We start from the raw sequence: 25152 nt of genomic DNA, 5'->3' as shown, positions 1-25152 counted from the left end.
TTCAGGGGACATCTAGGTCAATTGGCATAATAAAATCTATTAAGAAAACAATCTGCATCCCACTTTGGAAAGTGGCGTCTGGGGTCTTAAACGCTAGCAAGTGACCATCTAAGACGCATCAATGGGTCTCAACCCACCTGGACCAGAGGGGAATGAAGAACACCAAAGACACAAAGTAATTATGAGCCCAAGCGACAGAAAGGGCCACATAAACCAGAGACTACATCAGCCTGAGACCAGAAGAGCTAGATGGTGCCCGGCTACAACCGAAGAGTGCCCTGACAGGGAACACAACAGAGAACCCCCCTGAGGGAGCAAGAGAGCAGTGGGAGGCAGACCTCAAATTCTCGTAAAAAGACCAGACTTAATGGTCTGACTGAGACTGGAAGGGCCCCAGAGGTCATGGTCCCCAGACCTTCTGTTAGCCCAAGACAGGAGCCATTCCCAAGCCAACTCTTCAAACAGGGATTGGACTGGACTATGGGATAGAAAATGACTCTGGTGAGGAGTGAGCTTCTTGGATCAACTAGACACATGAGGCTATGTGGGCAGCTCCTGTTCACAGAGGACACAGAGGGGACAGAGGGGGTCAGAAGCTGGCCGAATGGACACGAAAATAGAGAGTCAAGGGAAGGAGTGTGCTGTCTCTTTAGGGAGAGGGCAACTTGAATGAGAGACTGACTTGATTTGTAAACTTTCACTTAAAGCACAATAAAAATTAAAAAAAAAAACAGAGCTAATAAACAAATTCAAAAAAGTTGCAGGGTATAAGATCAACATGAAAAATTAGTTATGTTTCTATACACCAGCAATGACCAATCTGAAAATGAAATTAAGGAAACATTTTATTTACAATATTATCCAAGAGAATAAAATACCTGGATTAAATTTAACCAAGGAAACCAAACAATAGTTTAGCTTAAATAATAAAGAATATCTGCCTTGACAACAGCAACTCTAAAGATTAGATTGGAAACTCAGGGGGAAGCGAATATATGTTAATGGGGGAGGAACAATTTGAAAAAGGTGGGAATGGTTGCACAACTTGAAGAATGTAATCAATGTCACCGAACTGTACATGTAGAAATTGTGGAATTGGTGTATATTCTGCTGTATATATTTTCAACAACAGCTAAATAAATGTATATATGTATATAAACCCAAAGTCCTCACAACTGAACCAAGGAGCAACATCATGATAAACGGAGAAAAGATTGAAGTTGTCAAGGATTTCGTTTTACTTGGATTCACAATCAAAACCCATGGAACCAGCAGTCAAGAAAATAAAAGACTCATTGCATTGGATAAATTTGCTGCAAAGGACCTCTTTAAACTGTTGAAGAGCAAAGACGTCACCTTGAAGACTAAAGTTTGCCTGAACCAAGCCATGGTATTTTCAATTGCATCATATGCATGTGAAAGCTGGACAATGAATAAGGAAGACAGAAGAAGAATTGACGCCTTTGAATTGCGGTGTTGGCGAAGAATATTGAATATACCATGGACTGCCAAAAGAACAAACAAATCTGTCTTAGAAGAAGTACAACTAGAATGCTCTTTAGAAGCAAGGATGGCGAGACTGTGTCTTACATACTTTGGACATGTTTTCAGGAGGGATCAGTCCCTGGAGAAGGACATCATGCTTGGCAAAGTACAGGGTCAGTGGAAAAGAGGAAGACCCTCAACAAGGTGGACTGACACAGTGGATGCAACAATGAGCTCAAGCATAACAACGATTGTAAGGATGGCACAGGACTGGGCAGTGTTTCGTTCTGTTGTGCATAGCGTCGCCATGAGTGGGAACCAACTCAACGGCACCTAACAACAACAAACCCAAAAACCCAAACCCATTGCCGTCAAGTCGATTCTGACTCATAGCAACCCTATAGGACAGAGTGGAACTTCCCCACAGAGTTTCCAAGGCGCACCGGTGGATTCAAACTGCTGACCTTTCGGTTGGCAGCTGTAGCACTTAACCGCTGAAGCACCAGGGTTTCCGTATATGTATATATATATATGTTTAACCAAGGAAGTGAAAGACTTGTGTTTACATCAAAAACTACAAAACATTACTGAAAACTAAAAAACATTTGTTTATTTAAACAGAAAGATACCTGCATTTGTGGTTTGAAAGATTTAATATTGTTAAGATGTCAATACCACCCAAAGTGATCTACACGTTAATGCAATTCCTATCAAAATTCCAATGACCTTTTGCATTGGAAGTGGAAGTCAATACTCAAATATATGGAATTGCAAGGCACCTGGACTAGCTAAAACTAGCTAAATCCTAGTTTTCTGAATATTTTTATAAATAAAGGGTGTTGGATTTCATCAAATGCTTTTTATGCATCAATTAAGATGGTCATGTGGATTTTTTCTTTCATCCTATTAGTGTGGTGTATTACATTGATTGATTTTCTTATGTCAAACCACCCTTGCATTCCTGGGATAAATCCCACTTGGCCATAATTTTAATATGCTGTTGGATTTGCTTTGCTAGTATTTTGTTGAGGATTTTTGTATCTGTGCCCATAAGAGATATTGATCTATAGTTTTCTTTTACTGTGGTGTCTTTGGCTGGCTTTGGTAACAGGGGAATGATTGAATGAGTTAAGAAGTGTTTCATCCTCTATTTTTTGGAAATTTTTGAAAAAGATTGATATCAATTATTCTTTTAATGTTCGGTAATTTTTTTTTTAATTTCACCAATGAAGTCATTTGGTTCTGGACTTTTCTTTCATGGGAGGTTTTTGATTCCTGATTCAATCCCTTTACTTGTTATAGGTCTGTTTATATTTTCTGTTTCTTCTTGAGTCTGTTTTTGTAATTTGTGCATTTCTAGGAATTTGTCCATTTCATGTAGGTTATCTGGGGTATGACTGTACATACTATTGTCTTATAATCCTTTTTTTATTTCTGTAAGGTCATTAGTAATATCCCCACTTTCATTAAAACTAATCGTAAGAGTTTGATTTATCATACCATAAGTTTATCCACCAAGCAATGTAAGTGCTATCAGCTGACAGACAGCTTAACCCGTTATGGTTCCTTGATGATGGCAGTTGGCAATAACAGAAAATAAATGTTACTTAAATCATATCTGGTTTCTTATTTTCTGATTTGTGTCTAGGTCTTTTTTTTACCCGAGAGTATCATATGAATTAATTATAAGGTAGCAATGCTTGAGACTAACAGGAGCACCTCTGTCATCCCCCTGAGAGTTAAGGACAGGTATCTTAGCCTCCTAGGGCTGCCATAACAAAATACCACAAAGTGGGTGACTTTAAAGAACAGAAATTTACTGTCTTATGGTTCTGGCGAACAGAAGTCCAAATTCAGGGCATTGGCAAGGCTATGCTTTCTCTGTCTGCTCTAGGAGAAGATCCTTCCTTGTCTCTTCCAGCTTCAAGCAGTTCCAGGAGTCTTTTGGCATTCCTTGACTTGTAGATATATCTTCACACGGTATCTTCCCACTGTGTAACTCTGTCTTCATGGCTATCTCCCTTTTATAATACAGGCAGCCCCAGATTATGAGCGAGTTCTGCTCCTAAGTCTGTCTTTAAGTTGAATTTGTACCTAAGCCAGAGCAGTTAGGTATGGTTCATATCTAACGTCAGTTAGTCAAATGTTTGTCTTAGTATATAGTACGTAGTGTACCTTTCTACACATAAAATAAACACTTCCAGATAAACTAAAACATCTTAAACATAATAAGACGGTAACGATAATAATGTTTTGATGTGCATCACCAAGTAGCGCCCATTTATTACAAACCATTGTATGTACCTTGAATTTTTAACATAATAGGCTTTATGAGGATTAGTTTTTAACTATGGGTTGTACATAAATCAGGCATTCATAACCCAGGGACTGCCTGTACACCACTCAGAAGGATTAGAATCCACCCTACTCTGGTATGAATGACCTCCTTGACTGATACCATCTTCAAAGAAAGAACCTATCTCCAAACAAGGTAAAGTGCACAGGTACAGGGCTTAGAACTTCCACATATCTTTGTGGGGACAAAATTCCATCTGTAACAACAGGAGTTATTAAAGAAAACAGGCCACACTCACTGAGGGTTTCCTGCCTCTTCTAGGTTTTAGGCTTTATTTGAGGCATGTTATGAATATTATAACCTTTAATCCTGATAATAATCTTGTCATTATTCTTGTTTTACAGATAAAGTAACAGAGATTCAAAGAGCTGAAATAACCTTACGTGGTCACCCAGCTGAAAAAGGGCACAGCTGAGTCCATTTGACTCTAAGCCCACAGCTTCCAATGTCAATGGGTGGTGTTGGATAATAGGCACCATGAAGAAGTTATAGAAGAGTTTACAAACTCAAATGCCTAAAATACCTGGGAGGTAACATAAATGCTGATTGTCAAAAGAGGTAAAAGTGAGGTGATAAATGGCAACTGATAATCAGTCTCAATGACGGGCAGTAGGGTGTGTTGGGGACTGTGGAAAATACAAAGTGCATGCTCTCTCTAAAGAGAACAATTGACGGTTGCTACAGCTGATTGTTGCTATGTGGGAGCATAGGTCCAATGTTGCCAGATCTACTAATTTTCCAATAAAAGCTAGAAATCTTCATTTTATGTGAAATAACACAATTTCAAAATGCTAACAACTAGTTGAGATTTCTTAATATTGTGCAGACCAAATAAACCACATCTATCAACCAAACCTGCCCCACGGGCTGCCAATTTGAAACCACTGGTGTAGACCTAGGAATCAATACTGACCCAGGGAGTAGTCCACAGTCATGCTAAAACAGAAGACATTGGAAGGACTTGAACAGATTTTGACTACGCTCCTTGAAGTGGAGAAGGTCCATAACACTGAAGACAAAGAAGGCATATCCTCGGGCATTGAGGCATGCCAAAGAAAAGACTATGACTCCCCCTTTCCACAGAATCTTTTTAAAGTAGGCCTGTCTAACCAGCAATTAAAGCAACTCAAAACATATTAACCTACCTGTTATTTTTCCCCTTCCTCCTTCCTAATGCATAAGCCCTTTTGGAAGAATCTCCATTGATAGATATGCTTATCTGCCAGGTTCTATATGTAGTAATTAGTCACCAGATTATATTATTTGCATAGAAAACAGCTTAGCTAATAACCTGGTTCTAATTATATATATGTATTCAAAAAATTACTAAATGAATTAGAGAACAGAAAAACAATTGAAAGAATTAACAAAGCCAAAAGCTGGTTCTTTGAAAAAATTAACAAAATTGATAAACCATTGGCTAGACTGACTAAAGAAATACAGGAAAGGAAACAAATAACTCAAATAAGAAACAAGAAGAACCACATCACAACAGAACCAAATGAAATTAAAAGAGTTATTTCAGATTATGAAAAACTGTACTCTAACAAATTTGAAAACCTAGAAGAAATGGATGAATTCCTGGAAAACACTACCTACCTAAACTAACACATTCAGAAGTAGAACAAATAAATAGACCCATAACAAAAAAAGAGATTGAAACGGTAATCAAAAAACTCCCAACAAAAAAAAGTCCTGGCCCGGACGGCTTCACTGCAGAGTTCTACCAAACTTTCAGAGAAGAGTTAACACCACTACTACTGAAGGTATTTCAAAGCATAGAAAATGACAGAATACTACCCAACTCATCCTATGAAGCCACCATCTCCCTGATACCAAAACCAGGTAAAGACATTACAAAAAAAGAAAATTATAGACCTATATCCCTCATGAACATAGATGCAAAAATCCTCAACAAAATTCTAGCCAATAGAATCCAACAACACATCAAAAAAATAATTCACCCTGATCAAGTGGGATTTATACCAGGTACGCAAGGCTGGTTTAATTTCAGAAAAACCATTAATGTAATCCATCACATAAATAAAACAAAAGACAAAAACCACATGATCTTACCAATTGATGCAGAAAAGACATTTGACAAAGTCCAACACCTATTTATGATAAAAACTCTTACCAAAATAGGAATTGAAGGAAAATTCCTCAACATAATAAAGGGCATCTATGCAAAGCCAACAGCCAATATCACTCTAAATGGAGAGAACCTGAAAGCATTTACCTTGAGAACGGGAACCAGACAAGGATGCCCTTTATCACCGCTCTTATTCAACATCGTGCTAGAAGTCCTAGCCAGGGCAATTAGGCTAGACAAAGAAATAAAAGGTATCCAGATTGGCAAGAAGGAAGTAAAGTTATCACTATTTGCAGATGACATGATCTTATACACAGAAAACCCTAAGGAATCCTCCAGAAAACTACTGAAACTAATAGAAGAGTTTGGCAGAGTCTCAGGTTATACAATAAACATACAAAAATCACTTGGATTCCTCTACATCAACAAAAAGAACACCAAAGAGGAAATAACCAAATCAATACCATTCACAGTAGCTCCCAAGAAGATAAAATACTTAGGAATAAATCTTACCAAGGATGTAAAAGACCTATACAAAGAAAACTACAAAGCTCTACTACAAGAAATTCAAAAGGACATACTTAAGTGGAAAAACATACCTTGCTCATGGATAGGAAGACTTAACATAGTAAAAATGTCTATTCTACCAAAAGCTATCTATACATATAACGCACTTCCAATCCAAATACCAATGGCATATTTTAAGGGGATAGAGAAACAAATCACCAATTTCATATGGAAGGGAAAGAACCCCTGGATAAGCAAAGCATTACTGAAAAAGAAGAAGAAAGTGGGAGGCCTCACTCTACCTGATTTCAGAAGCTATTATACAGCCACAGTAGTCAAAACAGCCTGGTACTGGTACAACAACAGGCACATAGACCAGTGGAACAGAATTGAGAACACAGATATAAATCCATCCATGTATGAGCAGCTGATATTTGACAAAGGCCCAGTGTCAGTCAATTGGGGAAAAGATAGTCTTTTCAACAAATGGTGCTGGCATAACTGGATATCCATTTGCGAAAAAATGAAACAGGACCCATACCTCACACCATGCACAAAACCTAACTCCAAGTGGATCAAAGACCTAAACATAAAGACTAAAATGATAAAGATCATAGAAGAAAAAATAGGGACAACCCTAGGAGCCCTAATACAATGCATAAACAGAATACAAAACATTACCAAAAATGATGAAGAGAAACCAGATAACTGGGAGCTCCTAAAAATCAAACACCTATGCTCATCTAAAGAACTTCACCAAAAGAGTAAAAAGACCACCTACAGACTGGGAAAGAATATTCAGCTATGACATCTCCGACCAGCGCCTGATCTCTAAAATCTACATGATTCTGTCAAAACTCAACCACAAAAAGACAAACAACCCAATCAAGAAGTGGGCAAAGGATATGAACACACATTTCACTAAAGAAGATATTCAGGCAGCCAACAGATACATGAGAAAATGCTCTCGATCATTAGCCATTAGAGAAATGCAAATTAAAAGTACGATGAGATTCCATCTCACACCAACAGAGCTGGCATTAATCCAAAAAACACAAAATAATAAATGTTGGAGAGGCTGCGGAGGGATTGGAACTCTTATACACTGCTGGTGGGATTGTAAAATGGTACAACCACTTTGGAAATCTATCTGGTGTTATCTTAAACAGTTAGAAATAGAACTACCATACAACCCAGAAATCCCACTCCTCGGAATATACCCTAGAGATACAAGAGCCTTCACACAAACAGATATATGCACACCCATGTTTATTGCAGCTCTGTTTACAATAGCAAAAAGCTGGAAGCAACCAAGGTGTCCGTCAATGGATGAATGGGTAAATAAATTGTGGTATATTCACACAATGGAATACTACGCATCGATAAAGAACAGTGACGAATCTCTGAAACATTTCATAACATGGAGGAACCTGGAAGGCATTATGCTGAGCGAAATGAGTCAGAGGCAAAAGGACAAATATTGTATGAGACCACTATTATAAGATCTTGAGAAACAGAAAAAACGGAGAAGAACACATACTTTTGTGGTTACGAAGGGGGGAGGGAAAGGGTTTTTTATTGATCAATCAGTAGATAAGAACTGCTTTGGGTGAAGGGAAAGACAACACTCAATACAAGGAAGGTCAGCCTAATTGGACTGGACTAAAAGCAAAGAGGTTTCGGGATAAAATGAAAGCTTCAAAGGTCAGCGGAGCAGGGGCTGGGGTCTGGGGAACATGGTTTGAGGGGACTTCTAAGTCAATTGGCAAAATAATTCTATTATGAAAACATTCTGCATCCCACTTTGAAATGTGGCGCCTGGGGTCCTAAATGCCAACAAGCGGCCATCTAAGATACATCAATTGGTCTCAACCCACCTGGAGCAAAGGCAAAGGAAGAACACCAAGGTCACACGACAACTAAGAACCCAAGAGACAGAAAGGGCCACATGAACCAGAGACCTACATTATCCTGAGACCAGAAGAACTGGTTGGTGCCCGGCCACAATCGATGTCTGCCCTGTCAGGGAGCACAACAGACAACTCCTGAGGGAGCAGGAGACCAATGGGATACAGACCCCAAATTCTCATAAAAAGACCATACTTAATGGTATGACTGCGACCAGAGGAATCCCGGAGGCAATGCTCCCCAGACCTTCTGATGGCACAGGACAGGAACCATCCCCGAAGACAAATCATCAGGCACGAAAAGGACTACTCAGCGGGGGAGAGAGAGATGCTGATGAAGAGTGAGCTAATTATATCAGGTGGACACTTGAGATTGTGTTGGCAACTCTTGACTGGAGGGGGGATGGGAAGATAGAGAGAGAGGGAAGACGGCAAAATTAGCATGAAACGAGAGACTGAAAGGGCTGACTCAATAGGGGGAGAGCAAGTGTGAGAAGGGAGTAAGAAGTATGTAAACTTACATGTGACAGACTGATTGGAATGGTAAATGTTCACTTGAAGCTTAATAAAAATTAATAAAAAAAATAAATAATTCTATTATGAAAACATTCTGCATCCCACTTTGTAATGTGGCGTCTGGGGTCTTAAATGCTAACAAGCGGCCATCTAAGATGCATCAATTGGTCTCAACCCACCTGGAGCAAAGGAAAATGAAGAACACCAAGGTCACATGACAACTAAGAGCCCAAGAGACAGAAAGGGCCACATGAACCAGAGACCTACATCATCCTGAGACCAGAAGAACTAGTTGATGCCCGGCCACAATCGATGACTGCCCTGACAGGGAGCACAACAGAGAACTCCTGAGGGAGCAGGAGATCAGTGGAATGCAGACCCCAAATTCTCATAAAAAGACCAGACTTAATGGTCTGACTGAGACTAGAGGAATCCCGGCGGCCATGGTCCCCAGAACTTCTGTTGGCACAGGACAGGAACCATCCCCGAAGACAACTCATCAGACATTAAAGGGACTGGTCAGTGGGTGGGAGAGAGATGCTGATGAATAGTGAGCTAATTATATCAGGTGGACACTTGAGATTGTGTTGGCATCTCTTGTCTGGAGGGGGGATGGGAGGATAGAGAGAGAGGGAAGCTGGCAAAATTGTCACGAAAGGAGAGACTGAAAGGGCTGATTCAAGAGGGGGAGAGCAAGTCGGAGTACGGAGTAAGATGTATGTAAACTTATATGTGACAGACGGATTGGATTTGTAAACGTTCACTTGAAGCTTAATAGAAGTTAATTAAAAAAAATTAAGGCATACCATTACACCTATAAACTAGGAAGAAACAGTATAAGACTTTTTAAAAAATATTTTTATTGTGGTTATTTATTCAAATGGTACAACATTAAAAGAGAAAATTACAGTTAAAACTTATTCATACATATTTGAAATATAAAGCTCTGATTTGAGAAATACAGAAGTAATTGGAGGAAACACTGAGGGGTGAGCTGAGGGAGGAGACTGCAAGTCGTAGAGTAGAAACAGTCCTCACCATTGTACGCTTTTTCTCTGGCAAAGCTCTGTAGCCCAGATGCAGCCATGGAGGAGGTGGACAGCTGGATCAAACCTGGATTGGGAAGGTTCGAAGGAGGACGATGGGGCAGAGGAATAGCGCTCAAGTGGGGATCCTGCCATTTACACTACTGAGGAAAGGAGGAGGTGATGGGTAGAAAGAAGAGGCCGAGGGCATAGGGGACTTGAACAGGCATAGAGTGAGTTTAACAAAAACTCACTACACACAGCTACCTATTCGTAATACTTTGAACTTCAAGTACAGTGTAATTTTCAAAGCATTTTATATATGTAATCTGAATATAGTTGCAAAATTTAAAAAATGAAATCCTAACAAGCCAAATGTAGCATGTCAAATCAAAGCATTTATAAATATGACCAGTAAAGTTGGTCCTTGTGTTTGTATGACAAATGAATGAAGTTATTTCCAACTGCCTTGTAAGTACTATTTCTCTTGACTGTCTCAGACCTGAAAAACAAAATTACACATTCCAAATCAAATTTTTTTACTTACTAGCTTTCAAATACAAAGTTTTGTGTTGATGTCCAAATGCAAAAGTAAATTTTATTTTATAAATTTTACTTTTTTAATAAATTTATTTATGTTCAATTACTCAAATTTATTTGCTACAGTAGAACCAAATTTTAAAAGTGGCATAATTTTGTATGTAGGTAAAATGAAATGACAACAACTAAGTGGAGTGCAAAAACAAAAACTCACAGAAGATGAGGAGAAAATAATTTGTGGGTCCACCACGTTCCTGGTAGCGTAGTGGTTGAGAGCTATGGGGGCTAACCAAAAAGCTGGCAGTTCAAATCCATCAGGCGCTCCTTGGAAACTCTATGGGGCAGTTCTACTCTGTCCTATAGGGTCGCTATGGGTCGGAGTCGACTGGACCACAACAGGCTTTAAAGACAATTCAAAAATTAACTTCCTTTTAAAAACATAAGGAAGCAGAAAAGACTTCTTGTATTGCATGCTTAAGTTTAATGGGTGCAAATCTTTGTACTAGTACTGCTTGTGCTTAAATATTTGCAATACGAATACAAGAGAATTTGTTGCAAATTCTCCATCCATTCCTTGCTATAGTAAAAAAATTACTGATGATGTAGAAAGTGAAACTATTTTGGAATCTGACATTGTTGCATCTGCAGACCCCATAAATAACAGAAATACAGATCCTACTTTGTGGAATAATTTTTCTTCTAATGATGTAAATTATTGGAACAAAAGAGGGCCAAATGATTTTTAACATCACAGTGGACCATTTGAAAATTTGTGTCAAAAACTTCTGGGTGGTAAACAAACAAGGTTCTGTAGCCGGAATATATTTCTACATTGCAAAGCTAATGGTGAAAATTATAAGAGGGAGTAGTTACTGTATTCTCCATCAGATGGCTCTGTGTATTGTTTTGTTTGCAAACTATTCAGTCCTAAATCATTTAATTCTCAATTTGCTATGGATGGATTTAGCGATTGGTGCAACTCAAATATGATTGATAAACATGAAAACAGTTCAATTCACAAAGATTGTATGGTGTCATATTTAAACCAAAGACATGGTTTTGGCTTAACTCATGAACTGAAAACAAATTAATGAAGAATGTCAGTAATGGAAAGCTGTTTGCAACGCACTGTTGCTGTCATTATAACAATGGCTGAATGTGGACTTATCTTTTCAAGGAAGAAATGAAGTGTTTAAGTTCTCATAAAATGGAAATTTTTAGAGTTTACTTGAACTTTTTGCTCAGTTTTATCAACTTTAGCAGGTCATGTCTCTAAAAATGGTAACACATGAAAGTACAACTCATCATATATGTCTGAAACAATGTGTGAAGAATTAATAAACTTAATAAGTGATAAAGTTCAATCAATTATTTTTGGTGAGAAAAGTATAGCTCAATATTTCAGTTTGCAGATTCCACTCCTGATCTTTCTCAATCAGATAAGCTAAGTACTGTTTTAAGATACATGTCTCCAACGGATAAAAAACATGTCGCGCAATTTACCACATTTACTTGTTTAAAAAGTCATACCAGTGAAGAAATTGCGAACCAAGTACTTCACTATTTATGTGAAGTTTGCAACTTGGCTTTTTCTAAGTCCAGAGGGCAGTCCTATGACAACGTTGCCAGTATGTCAGGGTGTTATAAAGGCATGCAACTGAAAACTTTATAATGTAATGAATATGCTGTTTTCATATCGTGTGCTGCGCATTCACTTAATCTTACGGGATGTGGCACAGTAGATTGTTGTCCGGAAACAGCTGATTTTTTTTTCTACTGTTCAGTTACTCTACACATTTTTTGCCACCTTTACTCACCAATGGGCAGTTCTTAAAATATATTTAGGCAATGACAGAGTATTAAAATGTCTTTGTAACACGTTAGGAAGCGCATGCTATAGCAATGAGTGCAATCTGAAATCATTCACTCAGATTTTAGGTATTTAGAAAATATTGCTGAAGACCAGACATAAAAAGGAGATACCAAAAGAAAAGCTGAAAACATCACCAATAAAATGCAAACACTGCAGCATGTATTTGTGTTGGTCATGTGGAATGATATATCGCAGCATTTTCATCAGACAAGTCAAGCTCTCCAAGATTCAGAAGTAAATTTAAAGACATGTATGGATCCCTACCAGCCATTAACAGGGTATTTACATAATTAAGAGAAGATTTTGAAAACAGAACAAAAGAAATACTGCCAAATACTGACTAGCAAGTAGTTCACCATTGCAGAAGCATTAGAAAGAAACAAGTAAATGACAGAAGGGCTCCAGAAGATCAGTTTCATGTAACCACATACTACACCATCATTGATACACCTGAACCTTGTATGGAAAGGAGGGCGAAAGTGTATGAAGTTCTTTCAAATAGATTTGCCTTCTTAAGCAATGTGGATATACCTGATGAAGAATACATGAAGGCATCCAAGAAACTGGTGCAGGCCTGTCCTAATGACTTAAACACAAATCTTAATGGAGAAGTGCAATAATTTCAGTCTTACATGAGACCTCAGTTTACAGATTCAGGAAAGACAAATTTTACTCATGTAGGTATGTACTACTTCATAATAGGAGATAAAATACATAGTGTATTTCCCAACTTTGAAATTGCCTTACACATATTCCTAACTTTAATAATCACAAACTGCACAACAAAGCACTCATTTTCATCCCTAAAGAGACTCAAAACCCTCAGCACACAACGATTCAGGAAAGACTTGATTCATTTTCCTTGTTATGTATGGAAATCGATATTGTTCAGCAGCCTAATTTTGATGAAATAATTGAAAATTTGTGAGAACAAAGAATAGTAAGGAATGTCGCTTCTTTTCTTTTATTGTGCTTTAAGTGAAAGTGTACAATTCAAGTCAGTTCCTTATACAAAAGCTTATATACACATTGTTGTATGACCCTAGTTGCTCTCCCTACAATGTGACCACACACTCCTCTCCAACCTGTATTTCCTATGTCCGTTCAACCAGCTCCTGTACCCCTCTGCCTTCTCATCTCGCCTCCAGACAGGAGCCGCCCACATAATCTCATGTGTCTACTTGAGTTAAAAAGCACACTCCTCACCAGTATCATTTTATATCTTATAAAAAGTATATAGTCCACTTTAATCTTTGTCTGAAGAGTTGGCTTTGGGAATGGTTATAGTTTTGGGCTAACAGAGAGTATGGCGGCCATGACCTCTGGGGTCCCTGCAGTCTCAATCAGACCATTAAGTCTGTTCTTTTTTACTAGAATTTGAGGTCTGCATCCTGCTTTTCTCCTGCTCCATCAGGGATTCTCTGATGTGTTCCCTATCAGGGCAGTCACTGGTGGTAGCCAGGCACCATCTAGTTCTTCCAGTCCCAGGCTGATGGAGTCTCTGGATTATGTAGCCCTTTCTTTCCCTTGGGCTCATATTTTCCTTGTGTCTTTGGTGTTCTTCATTCTCCTTTGCTCCAGGCGAGTTGAGACCAGTTGATGTATCTTAGATGGCCGCTTGCTAGGTTTTAAGACCAGAAAGGGATGTTTTTAATTATAATATGTTAGATATTGTCACAGGTTAAATTGTGTTCCCCAAAAATTATGTGTCAACTTTGTTAGGCCATGGTTCCCAGTGTTGTGTGGTTGTCCTCCATTTTCTGATTGATATAATTTTCCTATGTGTTATAAATCCTAATCTCTGCTGTGGTTAATGAGGTAAGATTAGATTATGTTAAAGAGGATTAGGGTGGGATGTAACACCTTCACTCAGGTCATATCCCCGATCCAATGTAAAGGAAGTTTCCCTGGGGTATGGCCTGCACCACCTTTTAATCTTACAAGAGATAAAAGGAAAGGGAAATGAGCAGAGAGTGGGAGACCTCACACCACCAAGAAAGCAGCAACGGGAGCAGAGCGCATCCTTTGGATCCAGGGGTCCCGTGCGAAGAAGCTCATAGACCGGGGGAAGGTTAAGGACAAGGACCTTCCTCCAGAGCCCACAGAGGGAGAAAGCCTTCTCCTGGAGCTGACACCCTGAATTTGGACTTCCAGACTACTAGACTGTGAAAAAATAAATGTCTCTTTGTTAAAGCCATCCACTTGTGGTATTTCTGTTATAGCAGCACTAGATAACTAAGACAGAGATGAAAGATCTATCTAAAAATAAAATATAGTAATTTGTTGTAATATTTATTTTCTGATCATTAAATTTTCTTTCATGAAAGCTTCACATTTGTTCATTTATACTTATAGCACTTATCACAAAGCACGCATCAAAACTGAAGTATGAGCTATTTAAAACAAAATTGGTGAAAGTCAATTTTTTGTTGTGGGAGATCAACAGAATTTTACATTAATTGCTGAAACAACTAAGATTATTGACTCATTTTCTTTGTTGTAGAATATTTGGAATGTTCTTTTGTAGAAAATGTGGTATATAGTAAAAATCTTAGTACCCTGTCATGGATTGAATTACGTCCCCCAAGAAATGAGTGTATCAACTTCATTAGGCCATGATTCGCAGTAGTCTGTGATTGTCCTCCATTTTGTGATTGTAATTTTATGTTAAGGAGGATTAGGGTGGAATTGTAACACCACCCTTATCCAGGTCACATCCTTGATCCAATGTAAATGGAGTTTCCCTGGGGTGTGGCCTGCACCACCTGTTATCTCTCAAGAGAGAAAAAGGAAAGGGAAGCGATCAGAGAGTTGGGGACCTCATACCACCACGAAAGCAGTGCCAGGAGCATAGCGGGTCCTCTGGACCCAAGATCCCTGCGTGGAGAAGCTCCTAGTCCGGGGGAATATTGATGAGAGGTCCAACGGTGAGAGAAAAAGAAAGCCTTGCCCTGGAGCTAACGCCCTGAATTTGGACTTTTAGCCTACTTGGCTGTGAGGAAGTAAACTGCTCTTTGTTAAAGCCATCCACTTGTGGTATTTCTGTTATAGCAGCACTAGATGCCTAAAACAAGCCCATATTCACTAAAAATTTTATAATCCAGTTCATCTCATTCAGCTAAAATGGCATATGTCGCTTAGTGTTCAATCACTATTATAGACACATTTAAAAAGAAGTTACATTACGGATAGCTAGGACATATGCACACACATATACAAATATATGTGTATATATATACGTGTATATATATACATACATAACTCACATATCCCATTCAAATGTGTGAGTAAACTGAGGAGGGGGCACCACAGATTATCAGTGTTTAAGGCCCTCACATGCCTTAATCTGGCCCTGTGTCGAGTTGTTTTCGACTCATAGCAACCCCGTAAGACAGAATAGAACTGCTCGCAGGGTTTTCTTGGCTACAATCTTCACGGAAGCAGACGATCAGGTCTTTCTCCCACAGAGCTTCTGGGTGGGTTCAAACCACCAGTCTTTCCATTAGCAGCTGAGCTCTTAACCTTTTGCCCCATCAGGGCTCCTTTGAAATATACAGTGAAATAATGAGCCATAACATTACTGTGTTAGGAATGTTAGCCTTAAATTGATGACCTCAACAAATGTTTTGATGAATTAACTCTCTATTTCCCCATCTCCCTCTATCTCCTCTCTCCACCACTCCCTCCCAACCCTCAGTATGATGTAGTGGGTAAGACAGTAGACTCTGCAGCCAGGTTGTTTGTGTCTGAACAACAGGGCTCTGACACTTATGAGCTGTGTGACTTGCAGCAAGTTACGAAATATTTTGTGTTTCTTTTCCTTCATTTATGAAATGGAAATTTAAAAAATAGTACCTACTTCATGAATTAAATGAGTTTATATCTATAAACTTTAAGAATAATGCTTGGCACGTAAGTGTTTGCTGTGTCTAATAAAGATGTACATGAATCTCTTGTGTGTATGCTAGTCTGACAGGGCTATAGACAATCCTCGTGAGGTTTTCCTGTTGAGTCAAGTTGTCAGGACTGGAATTTAATTTAATCCTACTTCCAAGCCAACAAGCTGGCCTATTACTGTTTCATGGACGCTGGCTGAAGACACGAGACAGCTGGGTCAGAGAAAAATAATACAGCACAGCAAGAAGCATGAGCACAGCATGTTTGCATCGGTTTCCCTTCTCCTAAAGTTTCACAGGGGTGATAAGAAGGGGCCCAGGCAAGATAGGTTTGCACTGCAGCTGAGGAACACTGAGTTTGGAGAATCCACTGCTTTACTAGCAAGCTTTATCTCAGAAGGAGACATTCCTTCATCCTTCAGGATTGCTCACTGCAAACACAACCACAGAAATAGCTTGAGTAAAGAGGTGTGTGGTAGAAAATCTCTAAAGATGACCGTTAATGATCTTTGCCTGCTAGTGTTCACTCTTTTGTGTAATTCCCTCCTGTTGACTCTGGAATGGACTTATTGACTCACTTCTAACTAACTGAATACAGAAGAAGTGAAGAGACTTCACTTCTGAGATGAGGTTATAAAAAGGCTGTGGCTTCTGTCTAGGGTGCCCTCTCAAGTCCTCTCACTCACTTGCTATGAGGGAAGCCGGCTGCCACTCTGTGAGCTGCCCTATAGAGACACCAGCATGGCAAGGAACAATAAGCAAGGACCTGAGCCTTCCAATAGCCACATGAGTAAGTTTCGAAGTGAATCCTCCCCAAGTCAAGTCTCAAGATGACAGGGTACCAACTTACACCTTGACTGTAGCCTTGTGAGAGACCCCAAGTCAGAGGCACCAAGCTAAGCTGTACCCAGATTCCTGACCAACGGAAACTATTGGATAATAAATCTTTGTTGTTTTAAGCCTCTAAATTCTGGGGTAATTTGTTACCAATAATTGACAAGTAATATAAGAGATCAGGGCCTTGCATTGTTGGCATACTGAGCAAGACATGTGGGACATGACAGACCCATAAATAATCATCTTCTAACAACAGGGTGGAGCCCTAGTTGCACAGTGGTTAAGGGCTTGGCTGCTAACCAAAAGGTCGGCAGTTGGAATCCACCATCCACTCCTTGGAAACCCTGTGGGGCAGTCTACTCTATCCTATAGGGTCCTAGTAGTCGGAATGGACTCAGCGGCACCGAGTTGGTTTTCAACAATAGGGTAAAGCTACAACCCTAGGGGTAGGCTGTGCCATAGTCCCAGAAGAGGCTGATGGGGTTCATGTGCATTTTCTAGGAGACAGGCAGACACTGAAACCAGAAACTAGAATTTGGAAGGAAGACTTTAGGTGGGACAACAACCGTAGTGGTTGAGGACACTATGCTATATAGGACAAAGTGGTATCTGCTTTGTGCAAACAAAGGGAAATGAGGTAAGGAGGAATCCTTTCAGTATCAAAAGCTGAAAATGCCTACACTGCGTTCAGTGAACCAAATTATCCAGCTGTATACACCCTCTGTGCTCTTTTGACTTCTGTTAGTCTGGAGCCTTTTGTAAAGTTTTGTTTAAATATTTTCCCTGGTTTCTTTGGTGCTCCCGGAACTATGAGTTAAATGCTTGAGCCAAGCTATTAAAGGGGAAGCAGTGCCCCCTGGAGGCCAGGGTGGTGATGCCCAAAAACTCCAAGAGGAAGAAGCTAGGATGTGTAGGCAAGGATCTTTTTTAAAGGGAGATGGCAAAACTCTTTATAAATACTATGAAAACATTTGGTAAAACTTTAAAGTCTCGTCCTTATTAAAATTTTTAAGAAACTTTGTATAAGTTCTCTTTCTTAACATGCATTTAATGTTATTTTCTCAAAGAAAGAGTCAACTTCACACGTAATAGAGGGCCAGACAGTGTAGTAGTCAAGAGCATGAGCTGTGGAGTATAACAGGTTTTGTTTTTGTTAACTGTGTGTCCTGGGGCAAGTTGCTAAATCTCTCTAAGCCACTTCCTTCATCTCCAAAATGAGGATAATATCACACTGAATTTTAGTAAGAATTAAATAAAATTATGTATATAGTGTCCCCAGCACATACCCTAATACGTGTTAAGCACTTAGTATTTGAAAGCTGAAATGATTATTTTTTACTACTACTGCTACTGCATTAATGAGATATGGGTATTCCACGTAAGCACAACTACTTGATATCCTATTATACATGCTGGCAATAGAATTTGCAGATAAAGAGAATTTACAGAAGGTAGAAATTAAAATAAAGAAAAGGAAGGATTAATAGGCAGGAGAACCTAAGAGTATTTGTAAAGGTGTGGGGAAAAATAGAATCCTTAAAAACTTTCTACTCAATATATACAGAGAGTTGTCACGAATATACAGTTAACATCACCAGATTATTGGATAAGTGGCCAAAGGAGATGGAAAAGCAATTTAACAAGCATGTTATCAAATGGTCTATTTATTAGTTAAGAAATTCAAAATGGACAACTTTAAGGTCTCATATACCTTTTAAAGTTTCAAAATATAAATGAAGTGCTGTCTCATTAGGGGGAGAGTAATTGGGAGTATATAGCAAGGTGTTTATAAATTTTTGTATCAGAGTCCGACTTGATTTATAAACTTTCACTTAAAGCACAATAAAAATTAAAAAATATATATATAAATGGAAAAAAATGAGTATTGGAGAAGACCTAAGGAAAAGGCCTTGACCCTGGAACACGACAAGCCAGATAGATTCTACCTCTTACTGGCTGTGAGATCATGGGTAATTCACTTGGCGTCTCTGTGGCTCAGTTTCCCTAACTGTACAGATGAGATGGTAACAGCATCTTATAGACTCATTGTGAGGATTAAATGAGATACACACAGATTGAATTGTGCCCTCTAAAAATACGTGTTGTAAATACTAACCTCTATTTTTTTTTATGTCTGTGGTTATAATCCCATTTGGGCGTGAGTTGTCTTTGTTATGTTAATGAGGCAGGATTAGTGTAGGATGTGTTTTGAGTCAATCTCTTTTGAGATATAAAAGAGATTAAGCAAGGAAGGAAAGAAGCAGAGATGGTGGAAGACAGAGGCCAAGCCACATGAAGATTGCTCAAGAACAGAAGCTCATAGACACAAGGACCTTCCTCCAGAGCTGACAGAGAAAGAAAGCCTTGCCCTAGAGCCAGCATCTTGAATTTGGACTTCTAGCCTCCTAAACTGTGAGAAAATTAATTTCTGTTTGTTAAAGCACCCATTTGTGGTATTTCTGTTATCACAGCACTAGATAACTAAGACACATGGAAAGCCCATAGTCCAATGCCCTGCTCACAATAAATGTCTCCTTATCATTGTCATCATTATCTTTGTCATTGTTGCTACTGATGTACGATATCATTACAGGTAGAATTGGAAAGGGGTTTAGCCCTTCAGGAGATTACACAGAAAAACCTGTTGCCACTGAGTCAGTTCCAACTCACTGTGACCTTATATAATAAGAGCTACAAAGGTTACATATATTCTTTAATCTGTCCCCCCCCCCCCCGCCCTTAGTGTGGGGAAAAAAATTGAAGGGAAAGTTTTTTCTGATTAATGATGTTTATAGCAATCGTACTTATGACAAAGTGGCCAAAATCTGGGAACAACTTAATACCCCAAAGTGGGGGAGAGGTTGAGTAAACAATGTGTATTAGTAAAAAAAAAGGTATTAAATACAGAAGGAATATACAAAAATAATAGCTTTACTATATATCAGCAAGAAGTAGTTTGAAAATGTAATGGAAAAATATCCCATTCATAATAATCACAACTATAAAATCTCTAGAAACTAAATTAATAAAAAATGTTGAAAATCCATTTAAAAACTATGTTTTACTGAAGGACATACAAAGATCTGTGAAATTAGATTCATGCCTAGATAAGAAGCCTTCAGACTGTTAAAAAAAAAAATAAAAGTCAATTCTCTCCAAATTAATCTGTAAATTAAATGCAATTTTCATCAAAATCCTAATGAAAGTTTTTTACTTAAAAGTTGATTCTCTAGTTTATTGAGAAGAGTAAATGTTTGAAAATAGTCAAGAAAGCTTTAAAAAATAGCTGTTAACAAAATAAGACTTGCCCTATAAGATACTAAAAAGAGCTATAATATAGTTAATAGGGCAGAGTGATACTGATCAGGAAAAGACAACTAGATCAATGGCTTGGTATGGAGTCCAGAAAATAACCCAGGCCCGGCCCACATACATGGGATTTCATACATGCTAAAAGTGGCATTTCACATCAGTGGGAGAAGACTGGTTTGTTTTTAATAAACAGTAGAGGGATCGCTGGCTATTCATAAATTATCAGTAGTAATGTAAAAAACAAAACCATAAAACTCTTTAGAAAAAATTTAGAAAAATCCCTCTGTAAACTTTGGGTAGGAAGAAACTTCCTTAGACTGACACAAAACTGAGAAGACGTCAAAGAAATGATGGATTGCTTATATTACATAAACATTAAACGCCTTCGTACAGAGGCCTGCTTTACTTATTCCCATCCTTCCTCTCAGGAAGATCCTGAGGTAATAGGGTGGGATGGAATAGTAGGAATGGAAGATGGGCACCCCAGAACTCTTTCCATTCTTTGTTCGATCCTGGGCATTGCTCCCTGCTCAGGTAAGCACAGTGGATTTCCTGCTTGGAGTCGTGATAGCTTTTGAAATGTGGTCCTAGTATTTTTAATTCTAAAATTAATTTAAATGAAATAAAAACTCATTCATAACCTCCCCCAAACACCAACAACATAACTTCCCTATAACAAAATATCCCATAAAGTTAAAAGATGAGTGACACACAAAAAGGAAATATTTGCAACATGTGTAACAAAAGGATATTATTCACAGTAAACAGAGTTCCTATAAAACAATAAGAAAATAACCAAAAGGAAAACTAGGTCAAGGCTATGAATGGGCAATTCACTGAGAAATACGAATAGCCAATAAACAAGTAAGCAGATGTTCAATCTATTAATCAGAGAAAAGCAAATTAAAGCAACATGAATTCTTACCTATTAGCAGAGGTGTAGTAGTTAGTTAGCAGAGGTGTACTGTCTTAGGCTGAGTTCTCTAGAAAAGCAAAACCAGTAAAGCATATAAATATATATATAGAGAGAGATTAATATCAAGGAAATGGTTCACGTGGTTGTAGAGGCTGTAATGTCCCAAGTCCATGTGTCGGGGAAGAGGCTTCTCCTGATTTTACGTAGCCACAGGGCCGGCGAACCCAACAAGATCAGCAGGCCAGAGAGCAGGGCTGTTGCTCACAGGCTGTGAAGATCGTGGAATGCCAAGATCAGCAAGCAAGACCACAGGTAAGCTGCTAGCTCAAGTCCCAAGAATCGGAGGTCATACAAACAGGAGCCAGCTGCAGGATCCAGAACAAGCAAAAGCCCTGGCAAGCAGAGAAGAAAGAGCTAGGCAGAAGAGGGTGGAGAGATAAAGGCTGGGGCCCTGCCCCCACAGGCCCTGCCCCTACCAGTACTGACTCACAGCAGATCCCATCATGGGGGTGATCATGTATCACATCTCAAAAGGGAAGTGATCACAACATTATACAACTGCCAAAACACTGAGAATCATGGCTCAGCCAAGTTACATACAATCTTAACCATCACATATACCAAAGGAGGATAGGTAGTGGAATGGTCAGAGGGGAGGAGTTAGGCAATAAGGGAGTATATCGTCTTTAGAGAATTTTTTAAAAGTAATCAAATGTCTTCATGCTCTGGCAATTCTAAAAAAAAAAGTCAGTGATAGAATACTCCTCCCTATGGGGTAGTCTGCTCCCACTGCTCCCAACTTGGTAGGCCTCTCTCTATTAGAACGGCAAAAATGTAAAAGATTTATATCATCCCATGTTTAGAGTAAGCCCATATACTGTTGGTGGAAGTATACAGGTTTGTGGATGGCAAATTGGTAGGACTTAACATTTTAGATGTGCATTTCCTTTGACCCAGTAATTCAACTTCTTGAAATCTAGCGTACTGGAATATCCCCAAAGATACATGTACAAAAATCTCCACATGAACTTTGTAAAGGAAATATCAACCACTAGGGTAGTAGGTAAATAAATTATGGTACATGGCAGAATTCCCTGTATTAGTTGGGAGATTAGATAACTTCTAAGATCTCTTCTGACTCTTGATTTTTATGACCTTTGATTCTAGGCTTTTGAAGACAAATCTAAAAGACGGACTTCAAAAATAATTTGAGGAACGACAGCATTAATGGAATAACTATCCAATCTCTCAAGATAATCATTTAGAAAGGGAAGTTAATTTTTAAAACCTTTTTATTTTGGATTTAGAGAAAAGTTTTAGAGGTGGTACAGAGAGTTCTCGTACACAGTATCCTTCATCCAACATTCCCTAGTGTTAACATTTTATATAACCACGGTATCGTTGTCAAAACCAAGAAACCAACATTGACACAACACTGCTAACTAGATCACAAACTTCATTTAGATTTTACCAGTTTTCCCACGAGCGTCGTTTCTCTGTTCCAAGATTCAGCCTAGGATACCATGTTGCATTTAGCCATCTTGTCTGCTTGGTATCTTCCAACATGTGACAGATTTTCAGTCTTTCCTTGCTTTTCATGGCCTCGACACTTTTGGAAAGTATGGGTCAGGTATTTCAATTTGGGCTTGTCTGATGTGTTCTCATGATTAGACTGTATGAAAGATTTACTTCTTCTCCCCATCTATTTGAGAGTATTTTTTGGTTGTATCATTTTAGATAAAATGTTGTTAGGTGCCGTTGAGTCAGTTCCAACACACAGTGACTCTACGTACAACAGAACAAAACACTGCCCAGGCCTGTGCCTTCTCACAATAGTTATGCTTGAGCCCATTGTTGCAGTCACTGTGTCAATCCATCTCTTTGAGGGTCTTCCTCTTTTTTTGCTGATCCTCTATTTTATCAAGCATTCCTTCTACATTAAAAAGTTCTATGCTAAGCACAAGAAAGTATAAAGATGAATAAGATGAGATCCTTGCTGTCAAGGTACTTATATTTTAATGGAAGTCATATATTTGTATTTGTAAATATAATACAAGGCAGGATATAATGAATGCAAAGAGCTATGGGAACATAAGGAAAAGAGCGACTAATTATCAATGCGGGATTGAGGAAAGATCAACCACTGAGTAACCCAGTTCATCCCGGATACTACGTTGAGGTTCCAGCTTGTATCAATGGACTGGTCCTCTATACACTCATCTGTTATAGGGATCAGGGGAGGGTGAGTGAAGACACAGTAGATGGTTGATTGAGGATTCAGGGATTCTGGCTCCCAACCTTTCCTTCTCTTTTACCTCACAATAACTAATATGTATCTCTTGTCAAAGGCCTTCCTGCCAGTGGTATTTTGGGCCTGTGCCAATGGACACACCCAGAATTACTCAAGCTACACTTTAAACTCGTTGCCTCATTTGTTATTCAGAACTCTCCATAAATTAAGTGGGGGTATGTTCATTTTACATAAGAAAAGTATAACATGTTGAAGAGAGAGAAAGGTTGTAGGAAAGTCTATGAGTAAATTAGCTGTTTACATCAATGTTTTGATTTCCTTTTGTATAGTCACTTTGAATAAGAACTAATTGATTGTCTTGACTTTATAAGGCTCAGCCATGAGGAAATAGAAGAATAAAGACTTTATTTTACTTACTGGTCATTTCCACAGTAGTTCCGTTTGCAGAATTTACCAGTGACAGAGGCCCAGTGGAAATGAGAGCTCAGCTGCAACTGTCGAAGGAAACCTGAGGTGGCAAGAGATCAGGGATGGGTCTTTCCCGATCGTTGAAACTAGAAAAAAAAAGAGGGTAGAATATATTTAAAATAGTTTAGCACTAGTAACAGTCATTTGTTTCTGTGTTCCCAGAACACTTTATCAAAACTTCATTGTGTGAAATTTTTTTATTTTCAGTCCCCAGATAGATTGTGAACAACTAGATCACACCAAAAATTAGATGCAGAAATACATAGGCTTGGAAAATCTCAAGTTTTCTCCTCCCGAGACTGTGAAAATGTATCCATAGGAGAGGTGTTAATGACATAGTCAGTGGCAAGAAAGCAATAATGAAAAGAATATGACCCCTGTACTAGTTAGGATGCTCTTGGCTGCAAGTAACAACAACAAATCCTGACTAATAGAAATTTAAATTGGTGTGGGTTTGCTTTTCTCACATAGGAAGAAGTCAGGAGATGGATGGATGCTCCAGGTTGGTTGGGGTGCTCAGCCTTTCCTTCATGATGGCAATATGGCTCCTGCAGCACCAGCCATCACATCCACATGCAAGGCAGTGCCTGCACTTTATCTTCAATTGCTTCCTGTAGTATTTATTTATTCATTCATTCAACAAATACTTACTGAGCACCTACGTGTCAGATACTAAACTAGGCACTGGGAATCAAAAGATGCTTAAGACAAGGAGTGGAAAGGGGGAACATCAGATGATTTGTTCTTTTAATTAAGAAAGCAAAATCTTTCCTCAGAGCCTCCTGGACCCTTCCCCTGTGTTTCATGGGCAAGAAATGGATACATGCCTATCCTTCGTTCAATCATTGGCAAAGAGTAATCTGAAGATTGCAGCCTTAGACCAACAGTCACTCATTTTCTAAGGTGAGGGGAGAAAACATCTTCCCCAAGAACGGTGTCTATCACAGTCCTAACACCTGGACTTTACCTGCAGTTGCTGCCCTTAGTACTCCTTCATTCATTCATTCAATAAATATTTATTGAGCACCTTGCATGTGCCAAGTACAAGCTAGGTGCTGGGAATAGAAAGATGCATAAGATAAGGAGTTCCCTGTACACTGGAAAATGAAAACAGTGTAAACAAATAATGAAAAAAGAAGAAGAAAGAAAGAAAACTATAGCTCAGAAAAGT

General features: G+C 38.7%; 1 long non-coding RNA gene across 2 annotated transcripts in view; it reads right to left on the bottom strand.

Moving 5' to 3' along the window:
• Positions 1–9521: 9521 nt before the first annotated feature.
• Positions 9522–25152, bottom strand: part of LOC111750058 (uncharacterized) — a 26799-nt gene continuing 11168 nt past the window's right edge. The window contains exons 2-4 of one of the 2 annotated variants that reach the window (XR_010317772.1): positions 23931–24067; positions 21272–21329; positions 9522–13922 (exon numbers count right to left, since the gene is read on the bottom strand). This is a non-coding gene — a long non-coding RNA (uncharacterized LOC111750058). The remainder of the gene's footprint in view (positions 13923–21271; positions 21330–23930; positions 24068–25152) is intronic. The other variant, XR_010317773.1, reaches the window with a different exon arrangement.

The sequence above is a fragment of the Loxodonta africana genome, chromosome 14 (assembly GCF_030014295.1).
Source record: "Loxodonta africana isolate mLoxAfr1 chromosome 14, mLoxAfr1.hap2, whole genome shotgun sequence".
Taxonomy (NCBI): Eukaryota; Metazoa; Chordata; class Mammalia; order Proboscidea; family Elephantidae; genus Loxodonta; species Loxodonta africana.
This window is presented reverse-complemented; position numbering and strand designations above follow the sequence as displayed.